We start from the raw sequence: 24,980 nt of genomic DNA on the forward strand, positions 1-24,980 counted from the left end.
TTGAGACCATCTCTGAGGAAAGCTAGGTGACATTTTGATACAGCAAGAGAGAAGACATTGATGAAATGCTTTTGTTTATTTGGCAAAAAAGGAGAATGTGTATTGCTATCTCTACAGGGACTTATGTGCATTTTTAGCACACAAAGATTAAAATTAACTTGCATTTATCAAACTGTCAACGTCAGTGTAGCTCTTACAAAATGTTTATCTTTTAAAAGAAAAAGAGAGAAACTCTTAAAGCACTATCTTTTAAATAAGTCAAAATATGTTACACATAATTGCCTATAATGAGGCTATAACAATAGCAAAGGCATAACCATAAAGTGAAACATAAGTTCAACCTCAACACAAAAACAGTATCAACAATCCTTCTATTCCCTGAGAGTGAGGATGCATTTTTTTCACTTGAGATTAAAGTGCAGTATTTGGAAGCATATGACTGGAGTTCTTATCTAAACTTGGTGTCACTGTATTTAAATATCATAGGTAACATGAAATCCAAAATGTTCCCACACACCGGACTTATACGACGCTGGCACATCCTCCAACTCCGGTTAGCCTTCCTTATATCTCCCACTTGACATTTCTATACGTCACGAGACCTGCAGCACTCCATACTCCACTTTTACTGTAGGCTTGTTCGACTTGAACCGGTGCTGCACAGATTGATCGGTTAATGACATCAAAGTACCGCGAGAGTGATTGAAAAGCATACGGAGCCGTTGCTCTCGCGGTACTTTGATGTTATTCATCGATCGGTCTGTGCAGCGCCGGTTCAAGTCGAACAAGCCTCATATGTATGTCCATTTGTCACACATCTCTTATTTCGCGCGAAAAGTAAACACACTGTCTGAGGTCACGTGCACGAGGTTACATTGCGCATGCGTCGAACCGTGCGACACACACACGCACCGAACCGAGACTAGCGAACCGAACGGTTCGTATGTTTTTTCATGTACCGTGCCACCCCTAATATATATATATATATATTTTAGGCATGTGCCGGTATAAAATTTTCATGCTGCGATTGATTGATTGAGCTTTTATGACGGTATACGGTATTATCAGGATGTTTTAATTGCACAAGAGAAACGGATGGATTGGGGGGGGGCTATATATAATTAAATATCTAATCAGGCTATATCTAATTAAATATGCACTAATTTGCATATATGTTGAAGTGACGTTTTTTGAAGATGAAAAAAACAAGGTTCAAAAATATTTTTGCACTTTGTTGATATATTCAATGAAACGACATTTACAGAAGGGATTATGAATATCTCCTTTTGTTAGCCTGTAAATCAGAAAAAACTGCCAATAGCCTTAAAACATTGATTTCCGCCCTATTTTTAGGCATAAAATGTCATATAAATCAGGCCAAGAATGATATATCAACAAATCCTTCTGAACAAACCTTCACAATATAGTTAGGAATAGGACTGTAAAGTTTGGTGTATGTAGGTGGTACAGACGTGGAAAATCGAGTGTGAGAAAAAACTAATTTTGAGAAAACGACCTTTAAAGATTTTTTATGGCAAAATTCCACTAATTTCCATTGAAAGCCATGAATTACAGACAAAATATGCTTTAGGTCCATGTAAAATCAATGTATCACACTGTTTAACATCCAAAACTCATCATTGTTTATCCATAACTGATCATAACATCCAAAACAACACTACAACACACATTAAAGGGCACCTATTATGCAAAATTCGTTTGAACATAAATGTGTGTTGGCAGTGTGTGAGCAAAACCACCCTAGAATGATAAAAATCCACCCAGTGTTTTTTTTTTTTACAATCTCAATAAATCATAAGCACTGTCTCAGAACGAGCTGTTCTAGGATTCGGCTCAATGTGACGTAGAATTGAGCAAGCCCCACCGACGTGGTTTGATTGACACTGTGGTTTTGGCATAGACCCCGCCCTCGGTGATGTGTACACCATCCTCCATTTCAACGACAGCCGGTGTTCTGACGATTTGTGCTGCCTTGTCGAAAATGTCCCCTAAGAAACATAAATGTTCTGTTGTGGGATGTAATAATGTAAATAGTAGTTTTCACTTACTTCCGACATCAGAGCCACTGAAAACGCAGTGGATGGATTTTATTTAGGAAGGAAAGGCGCCACTTAAACTTCCAAAATACGTTTGTTTGCGCAAATCATTTTCTGACTGACTGTTTTGTGAACGAGGGTCAATTCAGAGCAGATCTTGCTTCAAAGTTAATCCTCAAGTGTGGATCGTTGCCTACTGTTCGCGATCCAACGTCACCTCCAGTAGAAGTAAGTGTATTTTATGATTTTTGAGCAAATAGTCATTTCAGTCGATGTCAGCCAATTCAACAACAAATGCGTCTAAAGTTGTTGTCGTCGTCGTAGGATGTCTGTGTATATAATTCAAACCTTGTTTGTATAGTGTGTAACCACACGTTTATATATATATATTTTAAAGATATTGTATTAAAAACTGTGCATGTTTTCTGTAAAGACAAGACATCAAAATTGCTATGTTTATACAAAGGCCAGCACATCGACACGAAGTTGTAGAACGAGGGATATAGGCGTGCAGACAGAAACATCACATAAATATAATTTCGTTTGTAGTTTCAAAAAATTGCCAACGTTATCACAGTTTGTGTGTGTCTGTGTGTGTGTTGCACATCCATAATTGCAAAGGGGGCGCGATTACAACTCTATAAGTACATAAATGTATCAAATAACCATTCCGAGTCGTCCTGGTCCATTCTCATTTGTGTTTCTTCTGCCGGAGTCTCTTCATCATCTGGGTCTGATTCCGGTTCAAACATGTACGGCTGAATGCCATACAAACAGCGGGTCTCGTCTCTCATTCTAAGCCATTCTGCTTCTACCGATTGTTTATTGCCATAGGTATGCAAGTTACGCCCTCATCCAAAGGCAAGGCGGGTATATGCAGCTCATTTTTTAAGGTGGTACACACCAAAACACCTCTTTTTAAAACAGGCCCCAAAAATGACATTTTCAAATGGTTAAAATAAATTAACTGTGGGGTATTTTGTGCTGAAACTTCACAAATACATTCTGGGGACACCCGAGACCAATATTACATCTTTGTAAAAAGGGGCATAATAGGTGCCCTTTAAAACCACACATCAACAGTCCATCACACAGGTGAATATGTTTCTGCCTGAGGGACTCACAATCACTTTAGGATCCCACAATTACAGATTTGTTTAGTATTATATAGTAATTATATTATACAAAAACTGAAATGTGTTGTGTAATGTAATTGTTTTGTATAAATAGTGTGTAAATTATTGTATATATGTGATGCATGTATATAATGTCAGAGCACGTCACGTGGCGATTCTGAACAAATCACGTTGTCAGAAATTGCATCAGCCGATGAGATTGCGCATTTCGAGTTAAATCGCCAGTTTTACTTTCATGATTGGTTGCTGATAAACAGGAAATGACCATATTTGGATCCGATAGCGTTGCAAAGGAGAGAGAGAGCTTTCTAATGGCGCTTTTCCACTACACAGTACCAGCTCGGCTCGACTCGACTCGCCTTTGTTTGGTTTTCCACTGTGTGAAAGTTGTACCTGTACCTGCTTTCGGGTACTTTTTTTCGTACCACCTCCGGCGAGGTTCTAAGCGAGCTAAGGCGATACTAAAATGTGACGTGAAAACAATGCCGACTGCTGATTGGTCAGAGAGAATCGTCACTATTCACTGCGTCATCATTGCACGCGCCAGATGGAGTATCCAGAATAACCCCGCCTTTTTTAAATAGTTTAGCCAGAGATAGTTACTAAACTTACTACTATTATTATGGCAACTCGGAAGAATACGCCGTGGTCAAACGAGGAGGTGCAGACATTCCTTTGTTTGGTTGCCGAAGAGAGGATCCAGCGAGAGCTTGATGGGGCAACGAGGAACGAAAGTCGTCGCTATGACGACCGGGTACTATTTGTGGCGATACTTTCTGCAATGGAAAACGGAACGAAAAGCGAGCCGAGTCGAGGCGAGCCGAGGCGAGTCGAGTCGAGTCGAGCTGGTACTGGTAATGGAAAAGCGCCATAACGGTATATGTGATGACAGGGTGCAGACCGCGATCGCGGAGCAGCAGGATGATTTAGAACGCCAACTTTTGACGAATTTAGGCTAAATCTACACACGCAAACAGACAAAGTGTAGTAATATAAAAACCTAAATGTGTATTTTGGACTGTTTTTCAGCACAAGTCTGAAAGAAGACATGTTATTAAAGACACATAGCCCAAAATCTCAAAATTGACCAGTGAAAAAAAAACCATGTTTTTGCCTGCCGTGTCTCGCCTTAATCTGTTAAAGAGAGAATGATAAACAAACAACTCAATTTACAAATAAACATCTCTGACATTTAAAAATCAAAATTAGTGACAAATATAGCCACCCTTCTTTTCAATAACAGTTATAAGCCTTCCACTCATGGAGTCTGTCAGTTTCTTGATCTGTTGATGATCAACTTTTTGTGCAGCACCACCACAGCCTCCCATACACTGTTCAGAGAGGTGTACTGTTTTTCTTCACCGTAAATCTCCCGTTTAAGAAGGGCCCACAAGTTCTCAATAGGGTTTAAATCAGGTGACGAAGGGGGCCATGTCAGAATTCTTTCATCTTTAAGGCCTTTACTGGCTAGCCACGCAGTGGAGTACTTCGATTCATGCGATGGAGCATTGTCCTGCATAAAAATCATGGTCTTCTTGAAAGATGCAGAGTTTTTCCTGTACCACTGCTTGAAGAAAGTATCTTCTAAAAACTGGCAGTAGGTTTGGGAGTTCAATTTGAGTCCATCTTCAACCCGAAAAGGTCCAACTAGCTCATCTTTAATAATACCAGCCCATGCCATTACCCCACCTCCACCTTGCTGTCGTCTGAGTCGAAGTGGAGCTCTGTGCCCATTACTGATCCAGCCACAGGCCCATCCATCTGGTCCGTCAAGAGTCACTCTCATCTCGTCAGTCCATAAAACCTTTGAAATATCTGTCTTCAGATATTTCCTGGCCCAGTCTTGACATTTCAACTTATGTTTTTTTGTTCAGTGGTTTCCGGATTTCAGCCTTCCTTACCTTGGCCATGTCTCTGAGCACTGAACACCTTGTACTTCTGGGCACTCCAGGTAGGTTGCAGTTTTGGAATATGACAGCACTGGAGGATAATGGGTTCCTGGTAGCTTCACGTTTGATTCTTCTCAAACCTTTGGCAGTTAATTTGCGTTTTTTTTTCTCAACACGTTTCTTGCGACTCTGTTGAGTATTTGCTACAAAACGTTTGATGGTTCTGTGATCACGCCCCAATATCTTAGCAATTTCAAGAGTGCTGCAACCCTCTGAAAGACTTTTTTTACAATTTTTTGACTTTTCTTAGTCAGTTAAATCTCTTTTTTGGCCCATTTTGCCTGAGGAAAAGCTGCCTAATAATTATGCACAACTTGATATAGGGTGTTGATCTCCTTAGGCCACACCCTCCCTCATTACACAAAAACACAATCACCTGAAATGCTTAAATCCAATAAGAATTCAAGTTTATACAGCTTGGAGTTGGAAAAAATGCATTAAAAATTATGATATGGTCAAAATACTCACTTGCCTAACAATTCTGCACACAGTGTATATATACACTATAGCATATATTTGTTTTATATACTATTTATATGTATAACTATGTTATACTATTAATATATATAACAAACTATTTGTGATATTAGATACTAGTAACAATTGAATATTCTGTATCAGAGCAACTAGTGTGTCTCTCAACTGGGGAAAAAAAAAGCTCCACTGCCGAAGCGCTCTCAGGCATCAACAGAGGCCCTAGCGTTTTTAGCTGGCTAAAAACGCTTTGGTGGACACGCGGCCTTAGATCCTTAGAATCAATTTAAATGTTATGTTTCAATCTAAACACTTCAACAATATCGGATATAAAAAATCAAAAAAAAATCTAAAAACCTTGGATATCAGATTTAAATGTTATGTTTCAATCTAAACACTTCAACAATATCGGATATAAAAAATAAAAAAAAATCTAAAAAACTTGGATATAAATTTACAAACTGCAAGAAGAGCTCTTCTGTCTTAACTGTGATAACTCAGCAACAGCTCAACCACTTGACTTCAACTGTGCCTGATTTCAAACCACATCTTGACAAACCAATGAGTCACAGTCTGGCTTCACAACGAAGGACCTGACCCATGACCACGAAAGACACAGTGTCAAATATTTCACATGGTTGGATTAAAACAAATGATAAATGTTACCACTAGAGGGTCCACTAGAGGGATTGTGTTACCACACAATGGGTCCACTTCATGGATGCTCATATGTAAATCAGTGAGTTATCTAGGGCTGCAACAACTAATCGATAAAATCGATAATAATCGATTATGAAAATCGTTGTCAACGAATGTCATTAACGATTAGTTAGTTGGTCTGCTCTACGTCACGGGGAGCATTTACTGGTTATTGGTTGAAACAGGCCAATCAGGATGCTCTTCGTCTTACATGCGCTTCATGAGGCACACACACGCAAGGTCTCTCTCCCTCTACCGGTCTACGGTTTGGAGCAGTCTCTTGTCTCACATGCGCACTCTTGCTCGCGCGCTCTAGATTCAGGGAGATTTGAACTAATTTGCGGGCATCAGGGGGCCGCTATCAATATGCGGGAGTCTCCCGGAACTTGTCTGTAATTTGTCTCGAGCATCAGGTTGCGCAATCAGTTCGCTCGCAACATAAGTGAATTAAAATAGCGCTACCGCAGAAATAGGTTAAATTGAAACGGTGTTTACAAAGTGAAACACTAAATATAAAGGCTGTTATTAATAAAAGCAGACATACACATCTAAATATACCGCTTTGTGGAAATTAATTATTTATTATCTGCACGCACGATCGCGGTTGAGTAGCCTATATATAGTTCTGTGAAAATGCATATAAACAGCACTTTGTCAGAAAGCATTTCATTATCTAGACCTACAAAAATATTATTAATAATTTATAATGACAATGTTATATTCCAGCTAATATCATTCAGTGAATTACCCAGTGAATTATTCCTCACTCTTAGTTTAAACCTATTAAACGGCACATAAACCTTCTAAAACTGTTTAAAATGAATTACATTTCTGCAAAGGTGATATGACTCCCCTGTCAATTATTTTCTCCATATGAAAACATTAGACTTTTAACATTTATTTTGCCTATTGTTAACATTGTTGCTGCTGATGCTTATAAATTATATGTATAATTTAGATATAAATTATATAATGTAATAATATAAATGTTTTTATTGTAATTTGATTTATTTACCATTTATGAAAACAAACGAAGCAGTATGCTTCGAAGTAGATATTTATTATAAATATCGGCTCTGCATATCGGTTATAGGGCACATAAACATGCAAATAATCGGTAATAAAAAAATCAATATCGGTCGATCACTACATTTGTCTACTATTAAGTTTTAATTGTTTTTCACGGCGGCTCTACATTCACACGCTTGTTTTCAGTCTTTTATTTTATTAATATATCCTTATAATTAATTTAATCTTAAATAAATTAAATAGGCTATTTTAGATGTTTTTGGTTTATATCTTCACATCTGAACAACATGTCTGTGTAAATTTGTTGTGTAACTGTGTAACAAAAATTGTTAAAACATAATATATAATTATGATTTTTGTTTTTTACATTAATTATGGTTGTCAACTTGCCATCAGCAATTATCATTAAAAACAATGCAAATATTGATATTAGTAAAACTCAATGTGTGGCTTTTGAACTTTTTAAAGTAGGGCCTACACTTTTACACATAAATACCCTGATTTAGGGTTTTATTCAGTTATAATAAACAAAAAATTTAATTTAAGTTTTTAAAAAAAAATCCGATTAATCAATTAATCGAAAAAAATAATACTCTGATTAATCGATTAATCGAAATAATCGTTAGTTGCAGCCCTGGAGTTATCAGTATAAATTTCTTGATTCCAGATAATCTAATATAAAATCTAAATAAACCCCTTTATCTTTAGTCTTACAGTAAACAAAATAGTAGTTTATGGACAGCTACATCCTTGCTAGTATCTCCATGTATTAAAGAGTGCTGACACACAAGCTTCTCACCCAACTGCTTTGCTCCAAGTTGGGAAGGCCGGTTTAACCGTAGTCCAGGCGCTCAGCACCGGATGCTCACGCAGGCCCCAGTAAGTTGGCATAGTGTACAAAGCATCCCAGCGAGCTGCAAGAATGCAGACAAAGAGTCCATTGTGTGCTTGAGTGAACCCCAGGCTCAGGACTCACATTGTTCAGCTGAGGTTTTCCAGGCTGCTAGGCCAACATACAGCCTTTGGAGGCGCAGTTACATTCCTCAGTCTGCTTTCAGCAAGCAGGACAGAATCAGAATCAGAATCAGAATCAGAAAGAGCTTTATTGCCAAGTGTGCTTGCACACACAAGGAATTTGTTTTGGTACTGAGGCTTCCAGTGGACATATACAAATACAACATGAAACATAATACTACAAATTATAAGAATAAAAAATAAAAATATAGATATATGAGAATAAAACTATCACAGTTGGGTTTAGTCAGAATAGACATTTTCAGATTTACAGATTTGAAAGTAACTTCAAATATCAGATCACCGCTTATATAATAAAAACAACCCATTGTCATTGTCTAAAACAATCTCTTAGATGCACTACAAAAATTAGAGCTTTTAAAAAAAAGAAATAGTCAACAGTCAAACTCACTAAACAAACAGGTTGATCCAGCCCAAAAGTATGCTTGTCATGATTTGTGACACTGGGCTTTCCTATGTAGGGCTTGGCTTCACTCCTCAAGAGTTAGAGAACATACATGTCAAACCAGAAAATTAATTGAACTTGAAACATCCACCTTATTACTGAGCAGTGTAACATCGATTCAGTATTTATGGGTATCCAGGGTGACTGTTTGAAAGGCTTTTCCTTGGAGATGCACCAGATGGTCATTGCATGTTTGTGCAGCTTGCAAAGTGTAAAGATATTTATGTCTCTTCTTTCTCAGAAGCAGAGAACTATAGAATAGGTTTGTTGTCTCTTTGTCTAGAGAGAAGCAGTGGTTTGTCTTTTGTACTTTGGTGCTTAATTTGTGTGAAGAGGAGACAAGAAAAGATCAGTCTTTAAAAACAACTATTCAATAGGGCTGGGTACCGAGTTCGGTAATTTTTAGGTACCGACCGAATTGCCTCGATACTACCGAGTATCGAAACATGTCTTGTTTTTCGGTACCAAGTTTCGGTACCTAAGTGGTTAATCTCGTCAACGTCAGTGAAACAAACATGCAGCATGATTGGCTGTGGCGGAAAAACACTAGTTTACGCGGCTGCCCAGAGACGTGGCTCGTCGCACGTGAGGCTGTAGTGCAGTGTTAGTCATTGCGCGGCTCGCGAGCCGCATGCGGCTCACCAAGCTTTCATTTGTGGTTCGCATGGCCGTAAATAATACAGTGATATGATCAAGCAGTCACTACAGATATTTCATAAAAACATTTAAAAAGAAGTTGGACTATAACATAACCCATTAAAAACTCAAAGTGTCAGCTCTATTTTCAAATAATTTTGATCGGATTGAAAGGGGTGGTTTATCGAGAGAACATGTTCACTTGATCGATTGAAAACCAAAACTGAAAGGACGCCGTCCGTCGCGTTGAACGCGCTGTTCTTCTGATGAATAAAGTGTCGTATAAACGAGTGTCACGTCGTTCTATAATTCTCCTTTCACTCAGTATCTGTGAAGTGAAGCATGACAACGGCTCACCAGTCCTTGTCTCAGATTCTCATCCACAGACGACTGATTTTGGGCATTTTTACTGCGTGATCAATACAAACAGCACGGCATAACGGTTCATCATAGTCTCCAAATTATGACCAGAATTTGATATTAAGTCTGCTGTTTAAAACAAATAAAGAACCAATGTAGGAAAATGGTTATTACGCGACAACAGCGGGAAACTTTGTATATTTGTGCAGTGTGAGAATGTCAAAAAACCTACTCCAAATTTGAATCTTTTGACTTATAAACGTGCACATCACCCTGATCATGCATCATATCACGATGTTAAGCATTCATGTAAACTACAATACATTCAGATTAATCAATCACAATGAATTCAGACCGATTGAAACAAAAGTTGTGCATGTAAACATATCCAGTCCCTGCGGAGTTGCCAGTTATGCCGGTGTTTCCAGCTCTTAACGCCGCATGTGCTCTTGGCTGATTAGATACATGAGGGGCTAATGTAGAAAAAAATAACTTAATGTCATTCTGGGATGAATCTATTCTGGAAATCCTGCTTTTTTTGTCATTAAGGGAAATCATCTTGTCTCAGTTACAAATTTGACTGGTAAATCATTAAAAAATATATATTTATTGCATTGCATATTGAATGTTCAGGGGTGACATATTAATAAACAGACATGGTATTTATGACTGGATGTAACTTTTTATACTTTCCTGTAAAAATGGCTCTTCTACTGACTTTGTCCTATCAGTGCGGCTCTCATGAAAAAAATAGTGAAGACCAATGCTGTAGTGTGTGTGTGTGTGTGTGTGTGTGTGTGTGTGTGTGTGTGTGTGTGTGTGTGTGTGTGTGTGTGTGTGTGTGTGTGTGTAAGCGTCCAACCCATAGACTGTAAAAAAATATGGACGTAGTGTCCGTGACGTCACCCGTAGGTTTCTGAAGAGTGCTTTTGAAGCCTAAAGTAGGCGGGGCCAACCGTCGCCATCTTGGCATCGCGTCAGCTCTCGTCACTCCCGGATAAAAGAAAATGGGCAAAGAGGCGGAGCGTGGGTGGAGCTGAGGTACTAATGCTATGCTACTGGCCTCGTGCTAAAGTGACAGCTGAATGTAGAAGTAAAGCCAATAGTTAAAGTTCATGTTTTTGCCCTTCAAAATACCATAATAATTAAAAGACGTAACTAAAAGTGAGACTATGTGTATCGGGATGCATTATTATTCTGCTAGTTAAAAATGTATTATCATGCAGTAACTTACAATATTGCTCTGAGCTTGTGCGTGTGACAGTGATTCATGCGCATACATGTCAGTCAGTGCGGCATCGCACGTCAAGTTCATCAAGAGCTTTATTCAGTTCAGTTGATTTTAAAATCTGATTTTGGCCGCTTCTCAATTTCTCAAATGGGTTAAACCAAAAATATTACCTCAGAAGTTCAAGTAAATGCACTAGAAATCCGCGCTCGTTCAAGGGTGTGTATCTATTGCATGGACGGAGAGAAAGCACTGACACCTGCAGGATTTTCTCACGGTACTTTTTATTTAACACTTAAAAGTTTGAGAGCAACGGTACCGCATAACGAGTGTAGCCTGTACAGTATACTCCAAAAAGCAACGAAATTGTCAGACATCCATTAGTGCATGCGAGGAAAACAACTGGAAATACAACGCTGGTTGTTCTCTCCATACTCGACACCGACGGAATCCAACGGCGTGGGCAAAGGTATAATCCGTGTATTAAATTGTATGAAATGATCCCGAAAAAAGCACAAACACTGCAGAGATGGCAAGTACAGCAGCTGAGGGTGACGTTAACAGAGACAAACGCCGGCTAGCAGTTATAGCAGCCTCAATCCACCAGTCACGCAAGTGGCCACGCCCTTAATTATGCAGAACTTTAAGGCTTAATATAATTTAAACGGATGAGGTGTAAAAAAATTCACCCCCCTCACAGTTGTCATGAAGGGCAAAATTAGCTATATAGAACAAAACCACTTTTTGCTCCAGGCTGTAAACATATTTTTTTCTGCTGTAAAGTTGGGGATTTTAACATGGGGGAGATACAGATTTGACTCACTTTTGCAGCCTGCCTCAAGCGGTCAGTCGATGAATTGCAGTTTAATTCACTTCCGTGTTGGTTTCAAGAGAGAGACGGGGAGGTTGCCGCTTGGTCCAACCCAGATAGATACAAAATATGTGGAAATGATCAGTGTACCCATGTACCCTACTCGATGCCATAAGCAGGGCTCGACATTAAGGCTTGTCCACTTGTCCGGGACAAGTGGATTTTTTGTAGGACAAGTAGAAGAGAAAATTAGTTGTCCGACCGGACAAGTTAAATTTCAAACAAAATAAAATGCCATGTTACTTCACGTTATGTGCCACTCGTTACGTCTATTTTACAGATTTAATTTTACAGATTTGAAACGAAGACATGTCCTGAATGTGAATGGCCTGTGAATGTCCTGAATGTGACTCGCAGAAAGACGCGCACCAGTATGATGCGCATGCACAGACCGCGCGCCAGAATACAGTTCTCTTTCGCGCTTGAACGAACATCAACACACACAATTAAGCCAAAATGTCATTTGTTGAGTATCTTCATAACACAAGAGCAGTCTTATGATGGACATAAAGAGTTGTGACTCATGAGAGAATGAGGCGCGTGTGAGATCCGCGTCTCTGTCCACAGCGGCTGCTCTTAAAGGGCCAGCTACCAATAAAGTGTTCTGTCAGTAAAGTTAATGAAAGAACAAAGGGAACAGAGAAAATTACTCACTGCTCTTGACTAAAGAACTTGTGTAGCTTTAATAAGGAGTAGTCTATATATAATTTATAATTTATGCTGCGCAGACTGTTTGATAACTTTATTCAATTTCTGTATATGTCCTACCTGTTAGACAGTTCATTTTTATCCAAACATCAATGGCTTATTGATCATTATAGGTGTTATCAATCATTTAGTTGTTATTGCTAATTTCAGAATTATCACTAATCTGTGTGTGCATTTGGTTTAGAACCAAACAAGTTGACTCATGAAACCATTTGTTTATTATATCGCAATCGCATATCACAACCGCAATATTGATCTCAATAATAGGAATATGACATTTTCCCCAAATCGTGCAGCCCTAGATAAAATTATAAATCTTTACCCGGACAAGTGACTTTTGTGCATGGACAAGTGAAACATAAATTTACTTGTCCGAAGGACAAGTGCCTCAAAAAGTTAATGTCAAGCCCTGCCATAAGCACACGAGGCAATATTTTCGACAAGATAATTGCTGCTAAGACCGGTAACATGGTAAATCTGATAAGGCACTTAAAAGCGCACAGAATACACTCGAGAGTAGAAAGTTTATCAGCCTTCGACTACAAGAACTGGAGCGCGTCACATATAAACCAAAACTCAGCGTATAGGATACTTGCCTCACAGACATGAGAAATAGTTCTATATATGTTCAAAATATGTCTACTTTTAAACGAAACAATTAGAAATAAATATTTTGATTACCTAATCCATATAGGCGTGCGCGCGTTCACTACTGCGGGGATGACGAGTCAGCATCGCAAATTCGCAGAGGTGGGAGTAAGTCACACATGTGCAATTCACAAGCAAGTCTCAAGTCTTAACCTTCGAGTCTCAAGCAAGTCCAAGTAAATTTTTAATAAAGGCAAGTCAAGTCAAGTCACTGCCTTATGTCAAGCAAGTCAAGTCAAGTCGTAGCTTGGGTCACAAGTCACTGGCAAGTCATACAAACGTTTGACGATTTCACTGAGTTGATATATTAAAATAAGTTAAAACTACAGAAGTTGTGGACTATGGTTTTAATTGCAACTTTATATTTTTTTAATATATGCATTTCCACATATAGCTGAGTGGTTACTACAATAAAAATCTAAATGTAATTGAAATTAGGCCAACATTAAAGCATGAAAAAATAAATATGCCTAAAACATTGCAAAGACCATTAAAAGGTATTAAACAATTCACAATTCAAGTATAATTCCTATGCGACCAAAGGCATTCTTCAAACTGGCATCCCCTTAATACAAGTTATATATGTTTAATTATGAAGTTAAAACCGCCAATAGGTGGCGCCAAATTACCGTATTAATGTGCGAGTCATATAAGCATTCATTTAAGTTATGTTCAAAACGGCAGATTCGTTCTGGAACTAAGCAACTAGGTCACTGAATCACAAATACGCATAACTCTTTCTGTGGCTTGTTTGGAACTATTGTCATTGGAGAAATCGAGCAAAAACAGAAAATATTTGGAATATTAGGCTATGTCTAAATGTCACATCACAATATTCACTCTGTTTACTGAACTGTTTTATAAAATCATTATCACATTTGCAATCGCGTCAATATTCTGGAAATATTTTTTTAATATCATATGTTATAATTATGAAAATAACTCATACTAGGGCATTTTTTTCCCACCACATTTTGAATTTTGGGTGCAATATTAATTCTGCTGGCATTTTTATAACATCTAATAGATGTAACCCCTGATAACATCTAACCCTGCTTTAAGAGAACCATAAAACACGACAAAACATTAACAGTTTTCTATGTTGTTTTTTGTCATTGGAAAGAACGACATATTTGGCTTTAAAGCATGATTTAAAAAGAAATGTGGCAAATGTTATACAAAACATATGACATCATTAATTATCATTTGAATATTGACAACATTAAGCTACATTTGAAAACATAATTGTGTATAAAGAGGCATGCTGTTTTGACCAATATTCTCGATTTAAAGATAGTCAAATTAACTATAACAAACTGGTTAAACAAGCCATAGCTTACTTTTAGACGTGGTGAATGAAGTTCGATTGTTCGAACTTCGGGGTTGTGATGGTCGTCCGATATCCCTTGCCAGTTATTATGCGTACAGCAAATCTTCTTGTATGAATATAGTCAATTTCTAGTTTTTATATCTGAAAAGAAACGATGCTGGAAGATGTTTTTGTATTTAGCGCGCTCACCGCGATGTATGTTTTTTCTGGGCTTGTGCAGTGTCACACAATCGCGCGGAATCTGATGACTGGCGTTAATGGTTCCGTTGCTTTCATTTTGTTCATCAATTGATGTTGCAATGATAAATGTATATCAAGTCATTCTCGAGTCATACAGTTCAAGTCAAGTCAAGTCTCAAGTCATTGCATCTCAAGTCAAAGTCAAGTCGAGTCATTTTCTTAATTTAGTCAAGCAAGTCTGAAGTCCTTAAATTTGCGACTCGAGTCTGACTCGAGTCAAGTCATGTGACTCGAGTCCCCCATCTCTGCAAATTCGCAATAATCATCTTTGCAGCCAACACGTTTAGTAAACACTTGTTCATTAATAAACAATTAAAATATCTCCTTGCTATCGTTTCCCGACACTTCCATAATCATTAGGCTACTTTTGCCAGTGCTTTGCGCAAGCTTCATGTGTGCTGAGCGTGAGGCATATATCCCGCACCCCAGTACCTATATTTAATTCAATTCACATTTATTTGTATAGCATTTTTCACAAAACTAGTGATGCACGATATATCGGCCGCCGATATAATATCGGCCGATATGGTAAATTTTTTACGTATCGGTCCGATGTCAAAAGAGGCCCGATCTGAACAGGCCGATAATCATTCCTGTGTATTTGACATGCGTGTAGGCTTACCGGTATGTGGGGGCGGGGATGTTTGTTTTTGCACGAGCGCGTACACATTACACACATAATGTGCTGATGCAGGTGCTGGAGGCGCAAGTTACGGCACTCTGCCTTGTTCTGACCGACCATCAAAGTATTGCCGTGCTGGATTACGGGGTTATGATGTAGGCAATTAAATCACCTCAGACACACACGTAAGTTACATGTTTCACAGGGATTGCATTTGTTAGATTACTGAATAATGGCATACTCTCGGGGGAAAATGATGGTGAAAATGATCAAGGTAAGAATGACACGACACGGGTGCATAAAAAAGATAATCTTTAAAATCCAGTAATAGCTAGCGGTAGCCTTTAGCTAGCGATGCTACTTCACAAACTAGACACAAACACGTTTCGAGCCATAATCAACAACTTATCTAGTAACAAGCGCTGCATTAGAGCAGGCTTGTAGGATATCTTAATATACAGCCCGTAATACAAGGCTACAACTGAAATAAAATGCTAGCTCTCGCCTGTAAATGACAGTCCACTGACTGAATACTACGCGAGTTGGTCGGTTGGAGCCGCAACGACACACCCATTATACACCAGCAGCAGGAATGTAGTAAGTTAGAGCCTACCTTTTGTTGAACCCTGGTTAAAATCAATGTCAAACAACCGACGAGAAAGCAAATCCATTATAATGCGGAACTACTAGATACAGTTCTTTAGGGACACCTAATCTGTAGCCCCGCCTTAGCTCTGAAGCTCTGTGACTATTATGAACAGGTTGCAACGTCAAGATTGCATTTGCAATGCTGGAATATGGTGTGTGTGTGTGTGTGTGTGTGTGTGTGTGTGTGTGTGTGTGTGTGTGTGTGTGTGTGTGTGTGTGTGTGTGTGTGTGTGTGTGTGTGTGTGTGTGTGTGTGTGTGTGTGTGTGTGTGTGTGTGTGTGGTGTGGGCGCGATCGAACAGTGGAAACATTACAACATACTCCGTCATTTTGTTCATACAGGACATTCCAACTATTCTCACTACTTCAACTTCTTGTTTATACATGTGAAGCCATTTTTATCAGAGTCTAATAGGGTTGATATTGCTTTTAAGTGTTATCATAACATTGTGCTATAAAATAGAAGTTGAGGTATTTTGCCTTAGTAGGACAGTACTGTACTTTAAAGTTTTGAATAGGGGTGTCACGATTCTCCAAATCCTCGATTCGATTACATTTTCGATTCTAAGGTCACGGTTAGATTCGATTCTCGATTTTTTTTTTTAAGCACAGGTTGCTTTTGCTCCTAAAAAGCTGACATCAGTTCATCGCAATCTCACACATCTCTGTTATTATCAGTGAAGCTGACTGCACAATGAATCTTTCATAATATATAGCATACACTTTGTTATAATTAGAGGATTTGCCAGCGTATAGAATTCAGCACTGAACAAAAAGTCTGTTTTGAGCGGTGAGGAGAGTCTATCTTAAATGCTTCTGATTGGTCATTGCGTTCAAGAAATCAACACATATGTCTGTGATTGGCTAAATCGCTCAACGCTGCAAACATGTTATAAATAGAAACTCTGGCCTGTAAATCGTTTTTATTTTGTTTTAGTTGTTCTTGTTGCTTTTTTGCAACAGACGAAAATTTTTTATTATTTTTTCTATGTTTTATTCATAGATATTTCTAGTTTGCGGGAGTCCCGCTAATCTTTTTATTCTCCCGCACACACAGAGTGAGTGTATTACCGCCCGCGCTCGCACTCGGCCATCATATCTAGTCCCGCACCGCACTCTATTGCGTTGGGAGTGCACGTCTATAGATCAAGAGCCCGGCCCGAGGATAGTGACGGGAAATATCGGCCAAGTTCGGGCTCGGGCATAGAATCCAAGTTAGAGGACTCACAGCCTTTCAACACGTGTGTTTTTTTCCCACGCCGTGATGAGTCGTTCATGAACTCTGTCACGCGACAAATGAACAAAAGACTCGGAAGGTCAAGTATTAATGTTCCCTGTAAATTACTTTTGACTGCATTATAATGATTTCTTAATTCAGAATATGATCAAGATTGCGTTGGATGTGTTCGGGGAATTTGCCTGTTAAAAGTATAACATTTAAAGCCCCTGAAATGACTAGAAAAAAAGATTAGTTAATTTTGATGAACGAGATTGAACAATAGAGTCAGTAAAACGATCCGAACTTTCCATCGCGGGCGCGACATGGGGGCGTGGCAGTATCGACGATTCCATTTTTTATTTCTATTTTTGAGTTTGTGAATTAATTTCGATCGATTTCGATTTAAAATCGAAATCGTGACACCCTTAGTTTTGAACTGTTGTACATTGTTCACAGAATACAGAGACTTGGTCTCAAGTGAGTTAGATGTTTATTGAGAACACTCAGGGTTGGCTTATTCATACTGTGAATTCAGGACACACTTGTATCCTTTATAAAAATGTATTTCTATATAAATATTTATTTTTTCTTCTGAAAATCTGATGACATATTTTGCACAACGGTAAAGGTGTCCAATATCAGTAATTTCTGAAAATAAATTACAAAAGTAAAAAAAAAAATAAGTGTTTTGGAAAATAGCTCTTTATTTGATTATCATAAAAATGTGTTTCCTATACAGAGATATCGACATCGGTAAATATCGGTATCGGCCATAAGAGCAATATTAATATCGGTTATCGGTATCAAAGTCAACAAAATGAAAAATTAAAAGTTTTTTTTTTAGGTAATGTTATATTGATAAAATTGGTATAGAAAAAAAGTATCGTTCAGGAACCGGTATCGAAGTCAAGGTATCGGTATCGAAAATTTTGTTACGATACCCAGCCCTACAATTCAAGTTTTTTTTTTTGTTAATGCCTTTTTTAAAAGCTTAGCCTATTCGTTGCGGAAAAGTTTAGCATTAATGCTCTACCAAAAAAAAAACAAAAAAAAAACATATTAACGCAAGTCATATGCATTTGGAAAAGCATGAGGTTGAATAAATTGATAACTTTCGCCATTCCTTGATGTTTGTTTTTTAGACTGGAATCTGCTCATTTAATGGGTTTGTTTACTCTTGGTTATTAAGTATGGAACAGATTAGGGCTGCACGATTAATTGCAACGAAACCGCACGCGATTTAGCAAAGGCTGCAATTATTGTATACAACTGATCTGTAGTAAATGCTGCTTCATCTGAAAGCCAGAGGGTGCTCTCACGCAGACACGCCAAATATGCCCCGCCAGGAAATCCCAATCGGGCATGGGCATGATCGCTGTAGCTGAATAAACAGAAGACTGAAACGATTTGATTGTTGATTAAACATGACTTATAAATACACGACTGCCTTATTCTGTGTAGAAGCCACATCATCTCAAAGAAGGATGCTCAAATGTCGTTATGAAGTGAGTTTCGAGTAAAGCATGTTATTAAATGTTGTCTTTTGTTGGACAAGAGGTTCATAAATGCTTCTCATGTTTGAAAAGATATTTGACGTGTTACTTTTTCAAATGCACGTTATAAGTGACTCAAACTCACAGTGCTTTCAGATGGAGCATCTTTTACAGAACCGTACATCAATGACAAGCTGCGCATAAAAAAACAAACAATCGCAGCCTTTGTGAATTCAAAATCGTGATAAGCCAAATCGGTTTAAAGTGCGATTACATGGAAATTGCGATGAATCGTGCAGCCCTAGAACAGATCAAGATCTAATTTATCAGTCACCACTAGTTCAGTTTATGCTCATCATTCCCTTGTGTATGACAGATCAGAGGGAATCTAAAACAACAACAAAAAAGTTGTGCCAACTATCTGAAATAAGAACAAAGGGGGGGAGGTAGGTTAAGATCTTAGAGTTAACTAGTAGCCTATGGCATGTGTAATGATTATTTCCTTTCCAAGCTTCAAAGAGGCCACCATTAGTAATCTACAGAGACCAGCCCATAGATCGCAGTGATCCTTATCAGACTGATGAACAAAACCCAGTGCCTTCAGTAAAGAGCTAACATCTATTGGGCCTTCCTCGCGGCATTAATAAATAAAAATGTAACAATGAAATCTTTAGGAGCAAGACCTCACAAGTGACTAAAATTGATGCCTCAAAATCAAATATATTTAAGCCTTTAATAAAAGCTGACCTCAACCGTGAATGAGCTCCAAATCATCACATATACACAGTGTGCAATAACTGATTTAAAAAAGAAGTCTCTAAAAATGATTTGCAATTTTGAGACATGACCACACTATGTTGCATGTTGCATTCAGAAAGTGCAGTCTAAAGGGTTGCAAACCACAGACAATAAGTAATCATTATTGGTGCAAGATCACTATGGTTATTTTAAAATATGGGTAGTTCACTCAATTAAAATGACAACAGATGAAATCCCAAGAGAACTTGTACTAAATGTGTTATACAGTAATACAGGTACCACATAAATGTGCACATATTAACACAAACAACTAAAATGCACTAAAACATCAGTCAGTGTAAATACTGAACTAAAGTTAGGAATGGAGATGAGAAACGCAATAAACTGAATTTAACAACACACTCAGTCATACATCATATAACACCTAACACATTCAGGTGGAGGTCAGAGAAAATCCTGCCAGAGGCTCAACCAAAGCGTAAACAAAGGCATTAAGAAGCTGAGGGGATCAAGTCATTCACTGTCCCACTACAAGCACTAATATTTGGAATAATATTCACGTTGTCTTTGTGGTGCAGGTGCGGCTCAGGAATCAATAAGTACGGGCGGACTCGGGTCCAATAGCCAAGACTATATTGACTCAATTCGGTACCCACTTGATAGGCAGCTGCTTTCAAAGGTTTCTAATTACAAGGCGATTTTCAGCGTTGAGTGCTGGCGTTTGCACGCTGCAACTGAAGAGATTGACAGCTTGCTTGTTCAGATATAGGCAAAAGTTTTGTATTGTTTACATGACTGATGCAGGTTCTCATTAGGGATGTGACGGTGAGGATATTTTCCCACCGGTTAATCGACGTGTGACAACACCGGTAATACCAGGATCACTGGCGGGGGCTTTTAAATCACTAATTTAAAGGCAAACGTAAAATGCACGAGTTTGCACGGGCATGCATAATTGGTGGCCGTGCGGAGCAACACTGTTTTGTTATTGTGCGCTGAATTGGCGAATTGGAAACTAATTGTTTTTACATCGCTTATAAAAAGCTGGTGCAGCAGTGTGCACTTCACTTTTAAATTAGCGTCAATTCATCCTTTGCATGGAGTTTGATGCGATCTGACTAATCAAAATCCACCATATTTTGTCCGACAAAGCAGTCAGGAGAGTTAGTAGATTAACGTCGGTGGATTTGAACTTGGCTTTAACTGAGGCAATCTCTCACGTCACGACACATTAGAGCCACAAAACGGTAGGCCTGTTATTGTATCATTTTCTTTGACTGACCAAATTTGAAAGTTGACACTTTTTTTCATACTAAATATTACCTGCTTGGTCCTAGGGCTGGGCGATAAATCGATTTTATCGATTAACTCGAATCTGTAGTTTACGCCGATTTTTTTGAATGAAAATCGGTTATCTTTAACAACCGCCGACGCTCCCATCTGGACTCCCGTAGTTCCAACCGGGCTCAGCGCTTGCCATGATAGAGATACACAAACAACATGGCAAATGAGCAAGACCGCGGCAGCAGAAGCACACCCGCCGAAAACATTTACAAGCTGAATCTGCAGGGCTCCCAACTCTCACGAGTTCACTGTGAGAGACGCAATTCTGTCACTTTTTAAACGCTCTCACGCCACACATCCATTTTCTCACGCAGAGAAAAATCGCGAAGCAAAGAGAACACTGACACCGACAGACAAGACAGAGCAGGTTACTATCGATATGAAACAGATTCTCAGCTCTCAGATTCTGTCAGTTTTATTACAAAATTCAAACAATAAACACCGTTTTGGCGCTTGTAAATGTGACGTGAAAAAACGCTGACAGATCTCAGTTCAAGCGGCAAACTTACCGAGATTTAATAAAATCGATCGATCAGTGTTTTTCAACCGTGGAAAGATGTCCATAAAACAGCTGGAGAACAACTTATGCCACGTAACGTTATATTTACCTCAGGATGGCTTTTAATGACCCATAGCACGCATGTTAGTTAGACGCATTATAAAATAAAAAACGCATTATATTTAATTTGAGTTAGTTTTAACCTTTAATAATACCAGCTGACAGGGCTCTCTGTATGTTTACAGCATTAGGTGATTTTTTTTTGGGAGAACAATTAACACATTAACGTATCTACTTTTAGATAGTAGTACGATAGTTCTTAGGTAGTAGTACGTAGCTACTATGTACCTATTTATCCAAAGGAATTTATATTGAATCCAGATCAGAATCAAATCACAAGAATTGAATTGAAATTGTGAAATTTGTGTTAAGCAATAATAAAAACAGTAGCAAACCAGTAAACTTAATAAAATTATGTTTAGTTACCAAATCATTTGACTATCACAATACACTTATTGTGATGCAATTTTTTTGTTTTTTTTTACACATCCCCCCCAATCCCAATCCATCCATTTTATTTTATGTTACATTTTCATTGTTTTCAAAGACAGGGCCTGTCCTCTTGTCTTTTTGGCTTGTTGTTTCTGATTGCACTTTAATGGAGATCAAATCCCAGAAGGGAATATTAAAACAAAATAAAGTTAAAACTTGTTTTGAACAATTTCTTTGTCATCTGCAGATTGATTTTAAGTACGTAGAGAAAAAAATCGATTTAAATCGCAAATCGGATTTTTTGTGAAAAAATCGGGGATTTTTTTTTAGGCCATATCGCCCAGCCCTACTTGGTCCTGTCTGTCAGCGCATTGTCAGTGTCCTTGTAGGCTATGTGAGTTGCACGTATAAAATGAAGTTAACGAACAAACATGATCCATCAGGAAACGCCATAGATTGCTGAATTTCACTGCACTTCATGAAGAGTTTTTCTTTTGCGTGAAGAAGCCGCTCTCCGGAGATGTGTTAAAAGATAGCGGAGTGCATTCATGATTATTAAAAGCATTCACATTAATAAGAGCGTGATCATACAACGCTAGTCAACGGGTGACAGAAAAAAACGGATACTGCGTAATTGCGTTAAATATAAAGCTTTAAAAAATTTTTTTTGTTTTTTCACCGCGGTGTCCCGGTGGGCAAGTGATGAAACCGGTGTTGGGACTGAACACAGTGTAACACCGGTAACACCGACTACCGTAGGAAGCCTAGTTCTCATCCTTTTTTCTTTTAATTATTACAATGTATTTGTCTTAAATGCATCAACACAGAACGCCTAATGTTGATTTGATTGCTTATGTTACATGAGAAAATAAATAATTCTTGCCTACCTGATGTAGTAGATTTAATGTGGGTACACTTCGGGTCGCGGCCTTGGTCAAACGGGTCAGGACAGGTATGGGTTTCCCAAGCAAACAGGTCCCGTGCAGGACTCTACCACACAGTCAAATGACCCCATGCTACTAGGGCTGAAATGATTAGTCGACATTATCGACATAAAAAAAATTGTCAACAAATATTTTTGTTGTGGAATAGTCTTATGATCTCATATGACCTATTTGAAGGGACTGCAATAACACGGTTTGACCAGTGGGTCGATGTAACGCAATACTATAATGCAGCCCTCTCGGATCCAATCCAATAGAAGACAGCACTTTGCACGCGTAAAATGTGGGAAAGTTTAACATAACAAAAATGCTTTCATATGCAGGGCCACCAACTCTCACTCATTCTAACTCATGCAATTGACACTGTTCTGACGCCACACATGGAGTGTAAGATACATTGTAGAGCAAAGAGGACACAGACAACATGCAGACATGAGACAGAGCAGGTTACTTTTGATATCAAATAAAGTCTCAGCTTTTAAATTGTCAATTTTCCTACAGAATTTTAAGAAATACATGTGGTTTTGGCGCTCTTTAATGTGGCATGAAAGATCACTGTTGCAGTTCAAGAAGCATGTGTTGTGAACCTATCATCTCTTCCTCTTTACTACTATTACAGCACAAATTAAACATGAAAGAACATCAAAAAGTATGTTGAAAGTTACAGTACAACTGAAATCAATCATCTCTCATGTAAATCACTTAATCAGCGTTTCAACCGCGGAAAGACGTCAATTTAACAGCTTGTAAACAATGTCACAGAATGTTACCTTAAACTCAGGAAAACCTAACTAACTGCAAAAGTGGAATAATCTATCAAAGCCTACTGATTAATCAGTGAAATAATCGACGATTAGTCAATTAATCGTTCCAATAATCTTTACAATAATATTAGTTTAATCGATTATTAAAATAATCGTTTTTTGCAGCTTTTTTGTGACTTAAAGAATATTATCATCCAGTGTCACTAATAAGTTATTGTTCTCCCAAGTGTCCTGCACTGTTTCGCAAAAATCACATCTGCTGACCAGCAACAGAAATATGACCAGGTGGTCACCCTTTATAGTGTTAATATCACACTCAATGTCGAACAAAACTCCTCCAACTTTCAGATGCCCAAAATGAGCAAAAATATGCAAATCAAATATTATTTATAAGTCCAAAAGTAAATGTCTGATAGCTTGTACATCAATTAGATTGTTATAACAGTTACAGTATAGCAGACTACTTGCATAAAATGCTAATTATAAATATTAGTTGTCACTATATAATATATAAATGCTTAGTTTTTATGAGAAAAGCTCTTTTTGGGGGCAAACATATCCAACGAAATACAATGAAGGTTGAGATATGTATAAATCAACATTTATCAAAACCCTTTTGGATCATATTTGATTCACACAAGCTAACATAATTTTTTCTAAAAAAGTATGAATGGGTAATCAAGCAAACCTCTTCAGTCCATTAAATGATTATCTTGAAATATTAATAACAATATAAAAGTTATTATGTTTACTTTGTAAAAATTTAAGATTTCACAGCAAAAAGACGTGTACCACAAACTAAAGGTATACATTTTTGGATTGATACTAAAAGGCCTTTGATTTGGCTCAAAAAAAAAAGATGAATGATCAATCTGACGATAGAATTGTCATTTCTGCATTTAAAAAAATATTTTGGCAACCACCAAAATTAATCTTTGTCCCACCAAAGATTAATTTGATGATAATATTACAATACCTGCCATTCTGAAGAACCATTACCCGCTGATTTTCAGCTACTTTAAAACGCTCCCGTGATTATTTGTGTATACACTCCATGAAGACTGTCAAAGGTTTCTATTTAGAATGTGTTTTTGCAGCATTTAGCTTTGTAGCTAATCACAGACATAACAGTTGAGCACCTGAACCAATCAAATGTTTAAATTAGTCAAAATGGTGTTTTTTTTTGTTCAGAGCAAGTTTTGTCAGCTTGTGAATGAATCCTTTCATCATAACCAATGAACTTTAAACACAATGTCAATAAGTGATGCATTGCACAGCGCAGAGAGCATCATTGATATGATACAGTATAGGCTTTATTCTGTCAAGATGCACTTGTAGGAAAAATGGCCGCA

The 24,980-nt window shown here is 37.9% G+C and overlaps 1 protein-coding gene and 1 long non-coding RNA gene across 2 annotated transcripts in view; one reads left to right on the plus strand and one right to left on the minus strand.

Annotated features, from left to right (window-relative positions):
* Nucleotides 1-24,980, plus strand: part of LOC143723180 (uncharacterized) — a 292,525-nt gene that overhangs the window by 106,191 nt on the left and 161,354 nt on the right. The window lies entirely within an intron of this gene.
* epb41l5 (erythrocyte membrane protein band 4.1 like 5) overlaps nucleotides 1-24,980 on the minus strand; it is a 74,282-nt gene that overhangs the window by 47,367 nt on the left and 1,935 nt on the right. The window lies entirely within an intron of this gene.

The sequence above is a fragment of the Siphateles boraxobius genome, unplaced genomic scaffold (assembly GCF_051911475.1).
Source record: "Siphateles boraxobius isolate OS27281-9 unplaced genomic scaffold, OSU_SipBor_1 7, whole genome shotgun sequence".
NCBI lineage: Eukaryota > Metazoa > Chordata > Actinopteri > Cypriniformes > Leuciscidae > Siphateles > Siphateles boraxobius.